This window comes from Bemisia tabaci, unplaced genomic scaffold (assembly GCF_918797505.1).
Source record: "Bemisia tabaci unplaced genomic scaffold, PGI_BMITA_v3".
Lineage (NCBI taxonomy): Eukaryota > Metazoa > Arthropoda > Insecta > Hemiptera > Aleyrodidae > Bemisia > Bemisia tabaci.
Window position 1 is genome coordinate 797012 of NW_027311734.1, and position 19447 is coordinate 816458.

At 41.9% G+C, this 19447-nt stretch overlaps 1 protein-coding gene across 1 annotated transcript in view; it reads right to left on the reverse strand.

The window, feature by feature from the left end:
- The window catches only part of LOC109043025 (uncharacterized), a 90532-nt gene extending 85837 nt beyond the window's left edge, over window positions 1-4695 (reverse strand). The window contains exon 1 of the mRNA XM_019060046.2: window positions 4251-4695. The gene's annotated coding sequence lies outside the window, so the exon portion shown is untranslated. The remainder of the gene's footprint in view (window positions 1-4250) is intronic.
- Between the last annotated feature and the right edge of the window lie 14752 nt (window positions 4696-19447).

Here is a 19447-nt window from a genome sequence, read left to right on the forward strand (position 1 = left end):
CCATCTTTCAAGTATTGGCAAAAGTCAATTTCTGTGACAGTCTTGTCTCAAGATTCAATTTTTAAGACGATCATCTTCATCGCGCTTAGCTCAATTTTTGTGATAGCCCTTTAACTGATTCTTATCACTTTGATTCCATAGCGGAGTTCTTTTAGTGGAGCATTAATTGCCATAAAATTTTAGAAAGTCATTATTTTTACCTGAGGCCGTCGCAATGGAGTAGTAAAAGAGAAACAGGTATAATTTAGGAGAGATTTGGAAGGTCTGCAGCCTACCATTTACCTGAAGTTTAGAAAATTATTAACTTTCGCATTATTTTTGAATATTTAATATTTGAACCTGTTTCACAGAAATTGTTGAACTCAAGCCAGCAGTCCTTGCTCAGTAAAAGAAAGTATCCTATAGACACCATGGATACAGATATCAGTAGAAAGCGATCATGCGATAGAAAGTTTCGCTCAGGTTTTGCAAAGGGGCTTGAAGGACAATGCAAATAAGAGCAGTTTTCGAAGAAATTGAGATATTAGTGCGATTTCAACTAAATCTATGGTTTGAAATAAAGTCTGTGAAAAATTCACTGGTAAAATTCTAGTTTTAAGCATCAAAATGTGAGTTTCATCTTTCTCTCTGCCATGAGGCTTCAAATAATTTAGAATTTTATAAATTTCAAAAGCGTTTTTCTCGAAGCAGCAAAAACTACACTTAAGCACCTTTTCCTTCAAGCCCCTCAAGTACAATTTCAGACATTTTTTGAAAACTGTACCTCGCTGAAACGCAACTTCGCAAATTGTTGCTCCCTTTCTCAGAGATTCTACTTTTCTGCTAAAATTGCATTAAAATTAACCTTATTTTTGACCCAAACTACTCTCTATCGTATCGACTCATGCAGCGATGTTGCGCTTAAAAACCGTCGAGTTAGGGACCGCCCGCCCTAGTCAAGCCCGTCGCATTTCATTAAGTTCGATCTACATGGAAAGGCATGTCTCTTTATTGGTGAAACATCTCCCCGAAGCTTCAATTAAATGTCACGAGGAGTCTGTTTGTCAACAAACGAGCTTGCAATAAATAGCGAGGCCCGCATGACTGCTCCGAGGGAGCATGACTCGTGGACTTGTGATTTACTCCGAGACGCTTCTATGAATATCCACGCTTGGCGCGTGGTTCACAATGTATCGCAGTGGCGTGGCGTGCTTTTCGATTTATCGATTGTTATGCCATTTGAACCTATGGAAAAGAATCGATCAACAGGGTGTTCGCTGCGAACACTTTAATAATCGATTCTTTACCATAGGTTTAAATGGCACACCAATCGATACATCGCAAGTCACGCCACGCCACTGATGTATCGTGAAACATGCGCCGCTTGGCCGCGTCCAGCACCGGCTCAAATTTTGCTGGTGCGCCTTCACAGAGAGAGTTTGCCACCGTAAACCTTTAACTAAAATGTAGTGCTAAGGAAGAACGCCATATGGACCATCAGGCGTTGCCAAATTCCCACCGACAAATCGAAATTTTTAGAGAGATTTGTTAATATATCTCTTCCGATTTTTCAGGGGATTTCGTTCGTGATTTGATCCACGAAGTCTGAAAATTTGAAGGAAAAATATTCTTAACTTTCTTCAAAAATACATATTTTCTGAGAGTAAATTTTGCAACATTCGAATGCAACAATTTTGCAACAATTAAATTTTAAATTGTGCAACATGTGGCTGCGCGGCAGCATAGGAAAAGTGTGCGCCGCTCTTTTGATCGATCGTGTAGTTTAAGCTTTCCTGGTGGCCTCTCCGCACCTTTGCCTTTATGGTTCTGGGCCATAACACCGAAAAAATAAAATGGTAAAATAGCATCTTGGATATCCGGTGATTGCGTCCGCTCATTTTGAGAGGCTGGCTTGACTGCCAACGCAGTTAGTTCCCTTGTGTAAAAATAAACTATAATCAGAGATTTTCAAACGGTGCGAATGGAGATTCACATTCCTCGACTGTAGCCTTCGTTGTGTTATACTGTTCGGATCCGATTTGCTGAAGGCAATGTCAGCAGGCTGATTATTGAAAGCGATAGACAAAGCGATCGACGAAGGGGAAATAGAGCGATCCTATTGGTAGAAGCAGGTGGTTGCAATAATACATAGAGGAGTTTTCAGTGATGGACTAAATAACGGCAACCCATGAAAGACCCTTAAAGTTAGTACCTACATCTTTTCCCCCTTAATTTTAACGGCCACCCGTTTTAACCAAAATGTAGCTCCATTTTCCCTTATTCTTCTTTGTTTATGGCTTTGTCTATCAATTTCGATAATCAGCCCGCAGCTCCGACACGGAATCGCACAGTGACGTCACGTCTCAATCCAACGGTTGCATGACCTAATCAAATCGCTAAAGTTGTGACTGGTGGAGATTGGAGGCGCATCACGAAGTGCATGAAACAACGACCCCTGGAGAGGGTGAGGGCGGATGGTTGAATGACCCCGAGTTTCTTCATCCCTGTGTGGGAGTGTGGGTGCACTCTAGAGCAGCTGCCTCCATTATAGCATACGGACGACATCCAAATCTGTCGTCTGTGTTCACCGTCACGTTCGTTAGTGGTGTGAGTATCATTATATTGCATAATCGAATGAAGTGCATCATAATACGAACCAAATTCAACAGAAATGAATCTACATGATTTACTTTAGGAACGACATATCTTTGATTGATATTTCTACACAAGTTGGCTCTTTTACAAAAGTGGTTACGATGGATCGATATTGCAACACTGGGTCCATATGTTTGATATTCAGTGGCGAGGCGTGAATGATCGAATATCGATATTTCCCCATGTAATGGAAGCTATGGTAAAGAATCGACAATTAATGTGTTCACACACCCACGTGTAAACACCCTGTTAATCGATCTTTTTCCATAGGTTTGAAGGAAGATCAGTTGATACATGGCAAAGCACGCCACACCACTATGTTGATATTGAGCGACAAAAACAGATGATTAATGCTCGGGCCACTATAAATCGACGTAAGCCAACAGCACCATTTCAAGATTTTATATTTTTTCAATAAATACGGAAGATGCTAGAAGACGTAAGTAGTTACTAAAAATCTTTGTAATGCTAAAATTAGCATCAACCTTTAAGTATGGCTTTTAAAAATATGCCCGAAAGTATTAAGGCACGTTAATCACTTACAGCAGTGATTAAGTTGCAAAACACACTATACTTACTTGATTATGCGTGCTTTTAGTTTTTAAATTAGCACTTAGGCACTTCAAAACATCGACATTGAATTATGGTTTCAGGCCGGCAGAGCATTTTTACTTCACAGGAAAAGCAGCGACTGACGCAATGCGGACTCTTCAGCAAATCAACAGGGAAAATCACTGATTTGGAAGTTGAAATGGCATAATGTCTTCATTTCTCTTAAAATGACACGTAATTTTGGTTCTACCGAATTTTCCTTAACATAAAGGTCAATATGTATGGAATGATTATTTGCGGGCCACCGTGAACCAGCTTATAACTATGTTTCAGACACCGAGATGCTAGATAATGAGTTATTTTCAAGAAGTCAAATAATGCGAGTCTCGTACGTGTATCTAATGCGGTATACAATTAACGAAATGCAAAGTCGAACCTTTCAAGTTCAAAAGCTCGATGGCGAAAAAGTAAAAATGTTAGACTTTACATCAAAACAGCGAGGATTTGAATCTAGTTCCCCTATGTGCAGTATCCCAGGTTCAAAAAAGAAAGAAAAAGAGATCAACTTTGATCAATCGGAAGGAATAAAGCCCTGTTCTATCACGCCTCCTTGCGGTCCACCCAAATTTTGACAGACACTCTGAGTACTTGTGAAATTTTGACCAGAATTTAAAAATTTTCGTAACAAAATGTCCCATTAAAATCGAAGACTTTATTCGTGCCATCAAAGTTTTCGAAAGAAGCTCTAAAATCTCCAAAAATAACGCATACAATTTTGTTTTGACAAGATGATGTTTGGCTTGAGGTGGTAAAAGCAGTTGAAGCCCACAGCGAGTATGGTAGATCTGCCAACAAAAGGTTTTACATGACTCTTGAAATGTGGGCTGTCATATGCATATCCTCATTCCGTTGACAGTCCACATGAAAATAAAATCACGCTCTTTTCCTAGCAAAGCGCGAGTAAATTTTTCCAAAATTAGCGCTCCCGGCTGAAAATGCAGCGCTCGCATGCAGGCGCCAAAAAAACTACTTTCACATAAACACATCAGTGAGGAGAAACTTACGGTGCCGGGAGTCGGATATTCCTGTGACGAAATCAGCTTGCTGTCTAATTTTAACTCCTTCGTCGAGAACAACACACACAGCACTTGAAACCAACACTGAACGCACTCTCTTCGCCCGACTCACCTCACCGCGGTGCAGGCGAGGGAAAGGGGGAGACTAAAAATTTCAGCTCGGCTGAAAGTTCAAAAAAATCGCGCACAAAACACCATAAAAAAAATCCAGCGCAAAAACAACTACGTATACAGTGCTTTCCACACTCGGGGCACAAAAATCGACGACTGTCACATGGGTATGTCTACACTGGCGGGCTGTCACACGGCTGTCACATACATGCGGTCGTCGCGAATTCGAGCGAGCATGTGGCTCATGCGCAGAGCCGGACGATGGCTCGAGCTTGGCGCGCGAACTTCAAGTGAACCTGAATCGGCAGCGGCGAGCACTTGACCCGCTTAAAAAAATATACATTAGATAACGGTTGCGCCCCGCCGCCGCTCCCCCCCCCCCCCCCCGGTCCTGCCCGATGCCCCTGCCCCTGTCGATATAGTTCAAGTCTCAAGCGCCAGGTAGAGGGGATGCGCTGTCACTCAACCCGCTCTGCGCCAGAGCGCGCCGCCATCCGTCATCGCTGACGCATTCGCAATTTGCCGGATTCAGCGCCCTCGCAGCTTCGCGAACTTGCGAATTGAGTTCTTTTACGTGGAGATTACGGTTTATGACTTAGTGTAAAAAACATTAAGAGGTGGCCCGAACTGTATGTAACAAGGTGGAGAAATGGTGCTGGGTCCACACCTTTTCGCGGGAAAAACAAAGCTAATTAAGAAGTTTAAAAAGTTGAATGGCCAGAGTCCGTTAGTGTTCCTTCTTAGACAGAGCATGGCCATATGTATCTTTCTACTACAGGATAACTGTGCCGCTTTTTGATTGGTCAACGATTTTTTAGGCTTCATGATGCTCTTACGCCCTTACAGGGACCAGTTCTATAGGACCCTGGACTCCCGTAAGAGCCAATGTAAAAATTCGTGAGCAGGTACTAGTGCTGCTATCTCGCGTAGGACCCTCGCAACTCACTGCTGTTATCAGTTGTTGGACTTCATTAAAATCCGTAGGATCGCGTATAACTGCAAAAAATCGAATTTTTCGCCCTACATAATACTGCGGCGGACCCTTCCGTGTCGAAAGGGGTCGAAAAACGCCAAAAATATACTTATTTTTCAAGAATTCAGCCGCCTTATGTGTTATTTTTCAATCTTCGGCTTAACCTCACTTTTGGAGCGGGCGATGGATGAGTCGAGGTTCGGAGGGAAGGATCCTCTGAGTTGACTAGGGTCCTACGCGAGAATGCGCTGCAATCACCCGCTCACAACAGAACGGCGTCCTATAGAACTCGTCCCTGGCCCTTACGGCCGTAAATAAACAAACAAGATGGCGACTCACCGTTACGCTGATTAGAAGCTAAAATTTGATAAAATGTCAATTATACGACACTAACAATTTAAACTAGCATATCTACGATTCACACATGAAAACACGGTAAAATGGCCTTCGCCTTTATCACAGGAGGATGTGAGATGTGCACATCCTCAAACTTGCTTGTTTGTTTATTTACGACCGTAGGAACATCGTGTCAGCCTATTTTCACGCGACCAATGAGAAACCGGCACAGAAATGGCCATACTCTGTCTATAAAGGTACTCTAGACTAGAGTCCGTGACAAACCTTTATAATGTCTTGATGATACCGTATTTTCCGTATGAATACCGTAAGTTACGGATTCGCGAGATTGAATCTTAAAATCGGGCCGTAATGTTCTCGGCCCTCTTTTGGAGTCGGTTTCTCATGTTTAAAGGAAAGTATACGGGGAAATAGCTTAGTTTAGTGCTGAGCCCTCACTGATTAAGTCACGTGGAGCCATTCAATGTAGTGGTGCTGAGACCTTCAGGCTGTGGGGCTGGACCCTTAAGTTGTGGGGCTCAGCACTACTGCCATATTAGCTGGCTCCATTTGATCTTAACAGTTAGAGCTCAGCACTAAGTTGCTTTTTCCGTGTACCCTTAAGACGTCAGCCGATATACTTATGACCACATGATGTCGCCCATTGGTATACTATCATTCTCCAATTTCTACAGACCTATCCTGACGTCGTAGTTTTCCCGTCTTTTTTTACTTTCCAGTTAAACTACCCTCTTTCAGTCAGGGCCGGATTTACTCACTTGCCGCCCATGGGCCGCCCGTATTTGTCCGCCCCCTTCTCATTTGTTTTGAAACATCAATAGATTGTATTCGACAGTGGTTCGATGTATCGTTTGGTTCAAAACAATGGAACATAACCTCGAATAAAAATTCTATGATTTAATTTGGAAAAGCTGAAAATGAGAAAATTCCTAACAATTTCACTTTTCATTGCCAGAGAGTAAAAATTTAATCACATAATACCCGTTACCTCAGATTTCTAAATTGACTTTTGAGGCTGTGGTTACATATTGAACCAATCGATATCAATATAATCTCAACTGTGTGATCTGTCGAATACGATCTATGAAAACCATCAAGTGAATGTGCCGGTGGGGAAGGGGTGTATGAGACGCGTTTACTCGTGTTGGGTAATTTTTTTGTGAATGCCCTGTCAACACTAACAAAAGTTCAGTTCCGTATACCCATCCCTGTTTGGACAAGGCCTTCCATTTATAAAAAACAAACGAAAAAATTATGAAAGACCGAACATAAATGTGGTTAAAAATTTTAACTTCCACCGCCGCGCCGACCGCACTGTGTTGGCGCAATGCCTGAAGTATTCATGCAGTCTTGTAGGCGCTATGCGTTTCACGCCGACCGCTGCTGACCACACTGTTTGGCGCAATGCGTGAAGTATTCATGCAGTCTCGCAGGCGCTATGCGTTTCCAGCCGACTGCTGCTAACCGCAGTGTGTTTGACGCAATGCGTGAAGTATTCATGCAGTCTTGCAGGCGCTATGCGTTTCATGCTGACCGCCGCGCCGCGCCGCTCGCTCCGTTCCAGGTCAAATTGCGTGTTTGGTTTCTCTCTTAACTCGACTAATTGAAGGTGTTGTCTCATGTATCACCGAGAGACGACAAAATTAGAAATTACTATACTGTTACTCTGAGGATATGAGAGATTTTGTCGTCTTTTCTCGTTTGTAATTTATTTTCTGCATCCGATTTTTTTCTCTCTTCTTTTTGATACCTACATTCAAAAAGATTGCAAAATTTGCCGCCCCCTACATTTTGCCGCCATGGGCCGCGGCCCATGTGGGCACCCCCTTGATCTGGCCCTGCTTTCTTCAAAACCACACAGGTACCAGATTATAGTGTCCAGTCAAACCTGAAGAGGAATACAGAAAAAAAGACCTGGAGCAGGGTCCTTGGATGATATCACCTAGATTTTGAATAGATAAATACCAGCCCTAGAGAAACTATGCGCTTATCCAGGCAGGGTCTACCTAAAATCAAAGGTGATGTCCTTTACATGTCCCTCCAGACTTGAGAAATATAATTCGTCTTTTCTTGGAGAAAAAGAAGAGGAAGTAGAGGATGACGTCGAAGATAGGGCAAAGGAGGAGGAGGACAGCTCACCATGATTGTTTTTCTTCTTCTTCTTTTCACAAATATTCATTAAATGTTTAGAATTTATTATTTTCCTATTAATAAAAACAGAGAAAGACCGAAAATTTTCAACACCGCAATCGAGATGCGGTGTCTCGTAGCTTCAGATCTCAAAATCTAGAAACCTCGTTGACATACTTCGATAAAAAAGATCCACACGGCGCATTCGCGAAAAGTTTACAAATTGGACCAGGAGAATCGTAACGGCTTCCAGAACTGTATAGCTCAGACGAAACTTACGTCTAAAGGCCTGGAGCTATCCGTCACAAAAAAAAAACACGGACTATGTATAGAATCAGAAAAAAAACCAGTCACCAAATTGAAATAAAACTTCGACAAACACCGTATCAAAACAATCTATCCCCCGCAGGAAAACGAGCACGTCTCTTTCGGCCGTTGCGTAAGAATCCTGCGACAAAAACAAAAGGCGGGAGAAGTTTTTTTCTCTCTCTCTCTTTTATTGTATGACGTCAAAGTCTAACGGTGCCGTCATCGTTACGTGGTAGGGGCGGCTCAGTTAAAGGCAGACTGATTATTACGTGAGTCCGTTTTTTTCGGTGTTCATTGAGGACTTGACGAAGACTCTTCATCGCTCCGCTGACGGAGGACGCAAAAGGACGTAAAGAGACGGGCTGTTTTGTCCGTTCAATTCAATATGTTTTCCTGAGCTGTTAGGAAGCTGCAGTTACGCCTTTTCGTCACGAAGTTGCGGAAAGAGGAATTTAAAACTCGGCATAACTCGGTTCCAGCAACTTTGTCAATGAACTTCTCTTCTCGCTGATCAGAGATGAAGGCAAATGAGAAAAAGAGGACATAATAAATGACGGTAAAAAATTGTGCTGTAAAATTCCGACGGAAAACGCCCATGAACATTCGAATGCTGCCAAATTTTCCCCCATAAAACATTTATTTATGATTAGACTTATACATATTTTCCCTTCAACTTTGCAGATGTACTAGATTAAATTGCTCATAAAATTCTATTAAAAATTCGTGGGAAATATATATAAGTTTGCCAGAAAATTAGTATTTTATTGAACAAAACTGGGCAACGGCTGAAGGCATATACGGTGTTCTTTATTAGCACGAAGGTATGCCCCTGGGTCGGAAGAAAAAGCACTAAACGCATATGCGCAGGCTGATGTAACTTATGACGGCATGGAGCAGCGAGGTGGGCAAAAACTTTCTGCGAACATCCTGAGATCACGTAACTGGGCTAAGGTCACTGAGGGGTTTCCTTCGTTCAGAGGTTTTTGCAGTCCAGCCATTCGAACAAGGTGCTCGGATGGCTTTCTTATGTCAGAGGCAATTTATTTATATAATATTTTTTTTAAGTGAATGTATACATGCAGTGATCAGACATTGAGATGTTGAACAAATCTCATAAAAAACACAAGTTTTCCTCAGAATTTGGGGGTGAAACGGATCCGTTACGCTTGAAGACATGCACATTTCAAATGGACGATACATTTTGCAATTCGGAACGAGAATTTCTGACTCATCTGTAAAAACACACATGTACATGCGGAAACTAATGGGACATAAGTTGTTACTAAACTAACCCAATAATTGTAGTTCCAAATTGCAAAATGAAGTTCAGTTGTTTCTTCCCAAAAATGAACGTATTTTTTGATTAACGGAACTATGAACGAATGGGAAAAATGGGGTGTGCTCTAAAAAGCTGGATAAGAAACAATGTAAAAGTGGGCGTGATGCCCTTTGGGGAAATGGAAAAGCGGGATCTTACATTATTAATCAAACGGAACTAAGCGCCAACTGCATGCGGCACTCATGAGCCGTGGGATGGGATTAAAAGTGTTGTGGACAGGGTTCATGAGTAAAAGACCGCGATGCTGGGCGTCGTCACAGCTGACGTCACATGCGCATCATAATTCCCATACATTCTTACGGTCCTCGACTAACGAGCATAACCCTTCTTTGCCACCTGCCTCTGGTTCCGTTCAGCAGATGAAATACGTCCAATATTATTCTTTAAATCCCCAAAAACCAAAGCCGAACATAAATCCAAGTGCAAAATGCTAAAATCAACCACTAAATTGATCTGAAAAATCCCACATTAGGCTTTACAGTATAGATTTTTTTGAGAGGAGACGGCAGCAATGTGTCTCTGGGTGTAATGGATGCAAGTTTTTTGAATACTTCATGCACTTTCAAAAGTCTTTAAAACCTGACAAATCTGATTAATTTTGACTCTTTACAGGTAGGTATGCAGCCATGGTGCTAAAAAATGTGCAAGAAGTAACTTACGGTTTTATTATAATTTTTGGTCGAGGCTTTTCGGTACTATTGCCATTGTCATGACCTTTAAAGTTAGAAAACTATATTTAAATCCATTTTTTAACTAATAATAGCAACCTGGGCCAGCACTTAGATGACTAGAAATTTTGAATCATTAAACAAATGGTAACTTTTATACAACGAGTGTCAGATAATTTGATTTTCTCCTCGTCAAAATGAGCAATGAAAAGGTATGATTTTTTTCACGTTCGTTTTGAGAAAAGATTGTTTTTTATTAATTGATATTCACGTAAAAAGAGGACAATTTTCAACTTTCTATGTCCAAATCCCATGAGAGAGGCCTTGATACGAGTTAAAAAGGCAACTGTTCAAACATTAGATATATCTAAAAATCTTTACCTACATATTTTTTCAACATAATCGTGGAAATTTTTAATCACTGGTAATTTTCTCAATTTTTTTTTTAATATATTATTTTTACGTATTGATGTATTAGCTACGTAAAGCTTCAACCATTCCGAGGTTACTACGCAGACTGAAAAGCTCGCACAGTTCATTCTTCCTATCCGTAATATCCTTTGATGATTTTATGCCGGAGACCTTGAATAAAGCAGCGAGAGGGGATAAAATGAAGGTCAAGGGTGGATCCAGACGCTTTGAGCCTTTTTCAATTTTCCGGACAAACAAGGAGGCCCGGCCGGAGGGACTGGCGCCGCATTCGCTTTTCAGATCCGTTAAAGATAAAGGTCTCTATCTACATAATAATTTCAGTCCCTCCTCCCCTCCTTCCACTAGATCGCTGAATTTTTGTGCGTAGATACATTTTCTTACGATTACGATTTATATTTTGGTTTTACACTAAACCGTTTAACCGATCGTTGGCGTCGGAGGTCAGTGTGGTTTTTTTGTCTGCCTCGTAAAAAAAATAGCAAAAGAAAATGCATACGTATACATATCGCTCCCATAGCGCACTTTGGCGCTCTGCGACAACCAAACGCCACTTGTTTCTTTCTAGCCAAAGGTTATTGGGCAACTGACATCGTATTATCCCGTCGTCGACGCCCTACGGCCCAATCACCAAGCTGTCAACTTTTCATTGGACGTCCCCTTTGCCCCTATTCGACGGACTAGCCAATCCAAAACTTGTATGGGCAACCTTACCTCCGAAATTCTTAGCACATGTCCGTACCGCACAAAGTGCCTGGACATGTCTTGTATTATTTTTGACCTTCATTACCAACAAAAAAAAAAATAAAATAAAAATAAAAACATTTTATCAATTTTTTCATTTTTAATTTTATCATATGAATTAAATCTGAAGACAAGAAAGCATAATTTCTGTTTTCAAAATTCAATATCAGTGCAAAATTTTGCCTCTTATCTGTTTGAACCTGAATTTTACGAAAAACTAAAAAACCGCTAGCCAACCGGAATCAAACCGAAAACCAAAATCGGTCATGAATTTGAACACAAACCGAACCGAATTCATTTAGTCATCTCAAACCTTTTCTGAGCCGGTTCAAAACACTATTCCCGTCAACTTATTCCTACACCTGTGAATTAAGCGGATATTCAAGGCAAAGGCCTCCCCCCCCCCCCCCCCCCACCCCTCCGTCGGTGAAAAAAATATCAGTTCCGAAAAAGCAAATTCCACAAATACAACGCAATACCCACTATACTATGAAATCATTCGGCGATCGGTCGAGGATTATCAGATTCGGATAGCAAACAAGCCGACACGGTCATGGCCGTCGCGGCCACAATCAGGATCGCCCTGGGGCTCGCCGCACCGCTAAAAAAACCGAAATTCCGAGTGGCCGGCTCCACGAGCCCATAAACCACCGGAGACAGTCATAGACGGCTAATGGAAACGAGTCGGGCGACCGTGGCCGAGAGGCGAACGGGGCAACGGCGACGTTGAACTCTCATGGCCGACTGCGCTTTCTCTTACATTATTTGGCGGTCTTCGTATTAGGATATCAGGAACGGGCAGCAGGTCGCTCGCCCGAGTAGCGCTCAACGCCAGGTACCCTCCCGGCTTCCCGCTCTAAGTCTCCCCCTCTCATCCTCCGGGACTCTTTCTCACTCCATCCGCAGCTTTGCTCATTGGTGTTCGCTCTCTCGTACTTTGCGATTGGCTGCCGTATCTACGTTTATCTCTTTCTCTTCAACATAAAATGCCCTCGCGCTATCTTCCTTCCTCTAAGGTGATGTTTCTCCGGGACTCTTTCTCACTCTATCCGCAGCTTTGCTCATTGGTGCTCGCTCTCTCGTACTTTGCAATTGGCTGCCGTATCTACATTTATCTCTTTTTCTTCGACATAAAATGCCCTCGCGCCATCTTCCTTCCTCTCACGGCGATGTTCCTCCAGGACTCTCTCTCACTCCATCCGCAGCTTCGTTCATTGGTGCTCGCTCTCTTGTACCGCGATTGGCTGCCGTCGCTACGTTCTTCTCTTTCTCTTCAACACGAAATTCCCTCGCGCCATCTTTCTTCCTCTCATAGCGATGCTGTACCTTGATTCGTCACTGCGGCTCTCTTGTTTTGCCGCTTGAGATGATGAATTGATTTTATATTAACGGGGGAAGGAGCTGCTGTTTGCCGTTAAGCGCGTGCCGCATGGCGCATTGGCGCTTCATTCATTTATTTTATTTATTTATTTTTTTTTTTTAATCATTCACCTTCTGTACTTAGAAATTAGAAAAAATATTCATGTATAGTGTCTCCTGATCCTTCTCGCATCACACCTTGTTTCGTAACTTATTCTTATTTCCGCTTTTATTTCATATCTTAAATTTTCAAGTTCACCGATACGTTACCCAAGTCAGGAAGTGGAATGACATTCAAACCGTTAGACAGCCTTTCTTATCAAGGAGCTATTATGTCTGCTAATTATTTTCTTTCTTCTTCATATAACTTTTTTTTTACTTTCTCAAATGTTTCTTCTGTTTTGCTGAACAGTCCTCACACACACATATAGTTATGGGAATAATTTCATCTGTGGAAAAATTCATTTCAATTTAATTTTTAACAAAGACGAAAAATGTATTGCAAAAATATATTAAAAGTTAATTTGCGGTTTGAAAAGCAGAATGGACTCCAATCTTTTTCTAAAATATTTATTAGATCATGATTTTGTTTTTTCCTCACGCATCTCGTCAACATTAATTCCTATTCAGAAAGTAGGTCACACCGTCCGACCATGGTGGTTTTTATATCGCTGGTGATGCTAAATACTATACCATCGCGATTGTGGCGCGGAAGGAATTAAGGAAGCATCTTTATACCTCTATTAATTTATTACTATTTACATTTACAATCGCATACACTCCATTGCCGCAATGCTTAGAGGAAAATGGTCATTGAAGGGGGACTCCGGACTCATACTCAAATGGGTAATCCATGCTCGAATGAGGGGGGGGGGGCTGTAAATAAGATTTTATCCCTCATACCTCCTCAGTAATGATTTATAACCCCCCTTCCCTCACTCCCGGTGTATAAAAATTTTTTTATACCATTTTATTGATTTTATACCGACACCTCTTTTCCTCCGCGCGCGGTCTATTTGTACTTTTCATAGCCTCTAAGATAGCCGCGAGCGGCACAATGCAGGGAATTTAGAACGTGCTGCGATGCTCCAAGTTGCCAAAACGTCTATATTTTATAACAATAAGTACTAGTATAATCATGTGGTTGCAATGTTTTGACAAGGATTATGGCAACGCTGCTACCATCTGATAGATCTCAAGCTGCCATCCTCAAGGTCCATTCGGTGTTCACGATGCGACGCCACCTCTATCAATTTTGGTGGACGAGTTCACGGCCTTCGATTTTCAGCGTCGCATAGTGGATCGAGTCACTTGGAGAGGTCGGACATGAAATTTTTAACTTAAATTGCAAATTTTGATGTTTCTTTCGTCACAAAATTTTAAAGGGTGTTTCTGAAAGAAAATTTTACGAGGAAACCAATGGAACCACTTTTAAACCCTCAAAGTTTTGTATGAACGGAGTTATAAGCTTTAAATTTTCCAAATTTGGCCGACCTCTCCTATTGAATTGATCCACTGTGCGTAGCGGGGCGCTTGACTTCCGCCTCTTGGAAGCGCGGAAAAACCTGGTACCAAAAAGAAAAGGGATCTCTCGAGACGTTCCTTCAGCACTAACAACATGCAGAAAAAAAGAACGAGATTTGAAGACAAAAACGTCTCGGCGATTTTACCCCGCGAGTTAGCACATGGCACGACCACTTTTTATTTCTATTTTTTAATTGCGATTTTCTCCCGGAGGAAGTCATTGCTTTTTTTCATTACGCTCAGGATAGGCCTCAAGGAGTAAAGTTTTTTTTTTTTTTTTTTTTTTTTTTTTTTTTAATGTAATGATAGACGGGACAAGGCCAAGTCTCTTTTTTGTGTTTACTAATATTATTCTAGTTAAGTCTAACTGATCTTCAGTTGGCTCATTCGTGGATCAAATTGGCTCCTCCAGAAGTCCAGAAACATGGCACTATCCCTTGAAATGTATTTTGATTCCTCTCAAATACTTAGTGGTGCCTGATTCTGTTTTTTTTTTCCTTTTTTTTTAAAAAAAAAATACAGTCTTTCATACAGTCATTTTTTAAATTTTTATCATGGTACTTTACTTATTTTTCAAGGCGCAAAAGTTTACAGTATCGCTGAGTTTCGATTACTCTCGACATTTGCTGGTCATCACTTGGTCTTAATCACAGACGATAATCGAGAATATTTTTGTTTTTTCTATCTTTCCTTCGTTTTTCTCCTCTATTTTCTTTTTCCCAAGCGTATAATTAAATTTACCAAAACTGATCAGCTGGAGCTTGAGGGATAGCTAAGAGATTCACTCTCAAAGTCAGTAGATTCTTAACCACTATGGGCATTATGGAGGAAGTTTAACGTTTTGCAGTTCGGCCGCGGTAGTCCGGTACGCTCCTGATTGAGCTATAGTGCGCCTTCATACCACCACAGATACAATTTCCAATACATACCTGTCCTCCATTCTTGTAATGGCACTGTTTGAAGGCGAATCGAAGGCTTCGAAATTGATGCATTTCACACGTGACCGATATTCTGTTACGCAAAATTTAATTAGTGCAGTTCTTACGGTCCACCTTCCGCAATATCGTACACACGGAAAGAGACTTTCATTTTATCGTCTCATTATGTTACACTCTACATATTTATTAGACCCTCAACAAAGCGGGGAAAAAAATCATCACATTCATTACTGGACCATAAGTGTAATTACTAGTCTCGGGATGGTAGCACGAGTTATCCGCCGCCGTAGACTCTGTAAAGATAGTTAGTTAGTGGGCAATGTTGAATTCTACAGATATTATTGAAGAATCTTGACTGATCAGTGATCATTGCCTTTCATCATCGGCTTGTTACATGCTATCATGCTTGATGCCGCCTCCTCATCATAATAAAATTACTACGAAGTCACTCCAAAGATTACTCGAGGTAGCTCCGTTGTTTCTGTGATTTCAAACGTGGTCCTCAGATATCGAAATTGACGACGAGACCTCGATCCCTCCAAAAAAATCACCCCCTTAGATTTTCAACTTCCATCATCGGAGTAGGTACCAAATATATGTCTTAGCACACCTGCATCTTGCACTTTGTGCTCAAGATAAGCACAAAGTGCAAGATGCAATTTGTGCTCAAGATAAGCACAAAGTGCAAGATGCAGGTGTGCTAAGACATATATTTGCTACCTACTCATCGGTACCTCCTCAAGTCTTGGAACTAGTGTCACTAGCGACGAAGCATACAATTTTGGATAGTGCATGCGGAAAGGGTGGTAGGATGGGGAGGGGGGGCGTTCAAAGGTAAGACACACTTTGAAAACGAAGAAAATTCCTTTAAACGGAGGAAAATTCCAGATTTTAAGGAGGGGGTCCTCTACTTACGATGCAGCCTCCTCCCTCATTGCCCCTCCCTCATGCCCCCCCCCCCCCATGGTCCCCACTTCTCGGCTGCCCTGATCCCCTGCCCCCGCGCTTGACCCAGTTTTCTCCTACTCTGCATCAAGCATAGTTTTCCCTTTTCGCATGTTCATCGTATCAAATGTTTATGAATGTTCAGACTTCTTTGGTTAAATATTTAGTCCAGTCCCTTTATAGCTCATCATTAGCCAATGACGTCGTCGCTCCCCCCTAATTTGCTGACCTAAAATCAATGGTCTTACCTTAATGCAGCTAATTAATTAATTGATCAAAAATTAGTTGAAAATCTGGATGATGGTGATGTTCCGTTGGGAGCAATCTCGTAAATTCGTTCCCGTGTGCTCGGTTGATGGTAAGACAGAGCCAGGATAGAAGCGGCGGATGGAAATTCCGTCCTTCTCCGGAACTGCCGGTGGATCCGGAGTCCGCAAGGGGGAGGAGGGAAGGGGGAGCGATACAAAAAACACGGCGCTCGTCAAGAAAGTTGCGGTGGGCTCTGATGGTCTCCGAAAGTGCCGGCTTCCCCGACGGTCACGGACTCAGTTGGGAGACCGCGGGTCCCAGGAGTGCACGGATACGCAGCAGGTCGCCTCGCGAGCTGACTCATGATCTCAGCACCCGGTTGCCGAGATTAAAGTGGATCTACAGCTTTTCTGCGATGCATTATGGGCACGGTAGATACATTGAATTTTAACTTTTCAGTGAATTATTTGGGAAAATCGAAATTTCAGTATCATTGAATAATTTTCGTGCCGAAAATCATATTCCAAAGACTTGAAACAAAAGTCAAAAGAACTGTTTTCATTTTTCAAACAATTTCAAAATGTATCGATCAATACAGATGGTTAATTGGAAATAGTACTTTTTCTTCGATTTTAGTTTTTGGAAGATGATTTTTGGCACGAGCATTCTTCAATGATTTGCAGACTGGTAGATCAGCCTGTAGATTAATCTACTGACCTATTGACTGACCGGAATTTCGATTTTCCCAACATAATCTACCAAATTGTTAACATTTGAAATAAATCGACCATACCCATGATGCATTAGGCAAAAACCGAAGGGCCAGTTTAATTTAGAGACTAGATGTTTTTTGGGTAAAGTCAAGATTCAGGAATAAAAATGGGAATGGAGTTTTGGCAAGGAAGTTTTACGGGGTTATAATGCAGATGTTCCTTGGTAAAATTCTATGAAAAAAACCAAAAAGTTCAGAAGCGCACTTCAGAGGGAAGAAAAAGCTGCTCAAAATCTGACCAATCAAAAACCGACAGTTGAGCGTAGCAAGGCAAAACCTAAAGCCAATCAGAGAACGCCGTTTCCCCCGCTTGGATACGTCATTACAGAGCCCGTCAAAAATATCATTCAAACTGATGCCACACTGGTAAAAAAACCTCTTGGACCAATGCCGCGGTGCATTGACTTAAGAGTGCAGTTTCTTGTCGCCGGATTTAAGAATCTTGAACTCTTGTTTCAAGCGGATTTTGCATTGAGTCAATTCAAAATCCGCTTGAAACAAGAGTCCAGACTCTTAAATCCGGCGACAAGAAATTGCACTCTTAAACCAAGAGTTTTTTTTTTTACCAGTGCATTTTGGCATTATCAAAACGGGGTTTCTCCGCCATTTAGAGTGCAAACCCTCCCCCGCTCCATAAAAAATAATTGCCCGTGACGCTGAACTCTCTGTCCGTCCTCTGTCATCCCTGAAAAAATCAGCGAATTTATCTGGCCGAACCCTCTTCATTATGTGGTCTGTGGTCTTTTTGTTCAACCCCACGGCTCTTTTATGTGTTTCTGTACTGAAACTTCGTGCAAGTTTCAAAGCCCCATCCACCCTCCCTCCGTCTTTCCACGTGACCTGAATGACTTCAACGGCTACCGACAGAGATGGTATTTCTGGATCATCCGTAAAAACTCTTATGTGCATAAGGAGACTAATGGCATCTACGTTCTTTCTCAGCTGAGCCAAAAATATCAATCAGTCCCTACTTTTAAATGGCAAAAATTGCAATGGAGATTACCAACTTTGCATTTGAGTGACTGCATGGCAACCAGGCTCAGATGTGCTGTGACGTCACCGGTTGAACACAGCCGCATACCTCTCATTCCAGTCTCTGTTTTCACGGCATGTATGGTCGAAGAAAAACTTCGCGTGATAGGAAACGAGCGCGCCGTTGAAGGTCTATCCCTCGTGCATACCGTATGGACTTACGCGGTTGTTGTAAACGAGAGCCGCGGCTCGCGAAAAAGCGGCGCGACCGAATGCGACCTCTGTTATCCGGGTAGACTCTGCTCATCTTTTGGTATGCGTCGTCCCTATAGTGGAATAGGTACGGACGTGGATTGGACGGGGACTCATCTGCAGCCCGCTTGCTTTCAAGCTTAACCCTCTTTTGCATGAATTAATTTTGGATCACGGATATAGAGATACAAAATTTTCTCTGAAAGATCTTTGAAGGAAATTGAGTCCCAAATTTTTTTGGGGGCGGGAGGGGGCTTAGGGTGGAGCGAAAAAATTTCGAAAAAACATTTTTTTCGAAATTCGATGACGCCTAGTGAAAAAAAGGTGCCTTTTGGCATCAAATGGCCGAGGAAAAAATCCCGGCTCAATAGGACAACGCTTTCATCGAAAAGATGGGGCTCGAATTTTCAAAATCTCAAATTCTCGATTTTACCGTGTTTTTTTTTTTCCAGGATAACTTCTGAGCGACTGAAAAGACAGAACTGATACGTACCATATACGTTAGTACAGGTAATTTGAGTCGGAGAATCGATTTTTAGGGTCAAAAAAGCGATATATCGAATTCTAAGATCGATTTTTGCGATATTTTGTCCAAAGAAGCGATTTTTGAATGTATATCCCAAGAAATTTTGATTTATCGATACAGCCTTAGACAAATCGAAATTTTGATATTAAAAATAGATTCCTCGTGAAAAAATATATAGGGTGACGGATGTACACCTGCATAGTGCGGAAGTACGTAAAAATGTCGGCAACTAAGGTACAATTTCATACGAGTTTTCTAACTGAATTCGCTAATGGGTTATTTTTCAAATAGGAGAAGAGTCTGAAACCTGAATTTTTTAGTTAGTTAACAGACATTCAGAGAGTCCGCAAAAAAATGTCAGCCAGATGCGATCGGGTCAGCTCCAATTGGACGCCAAGAGGTGTGTGTCTTCGGCCAATGCAGTGAGAGGCGATGGAAGCCGGTTTTCCAGAGCAGACTGTTAGCTGAAATAGATGACCAGAGCTTACCCGGATAACAGGGAGGGCATTAGGTCGCGCTGCTTATGTCGGTCCGAGTGGCATCCACCGAGAAATTTTAGAATTTATACGACTACTCGGACGCATTTTG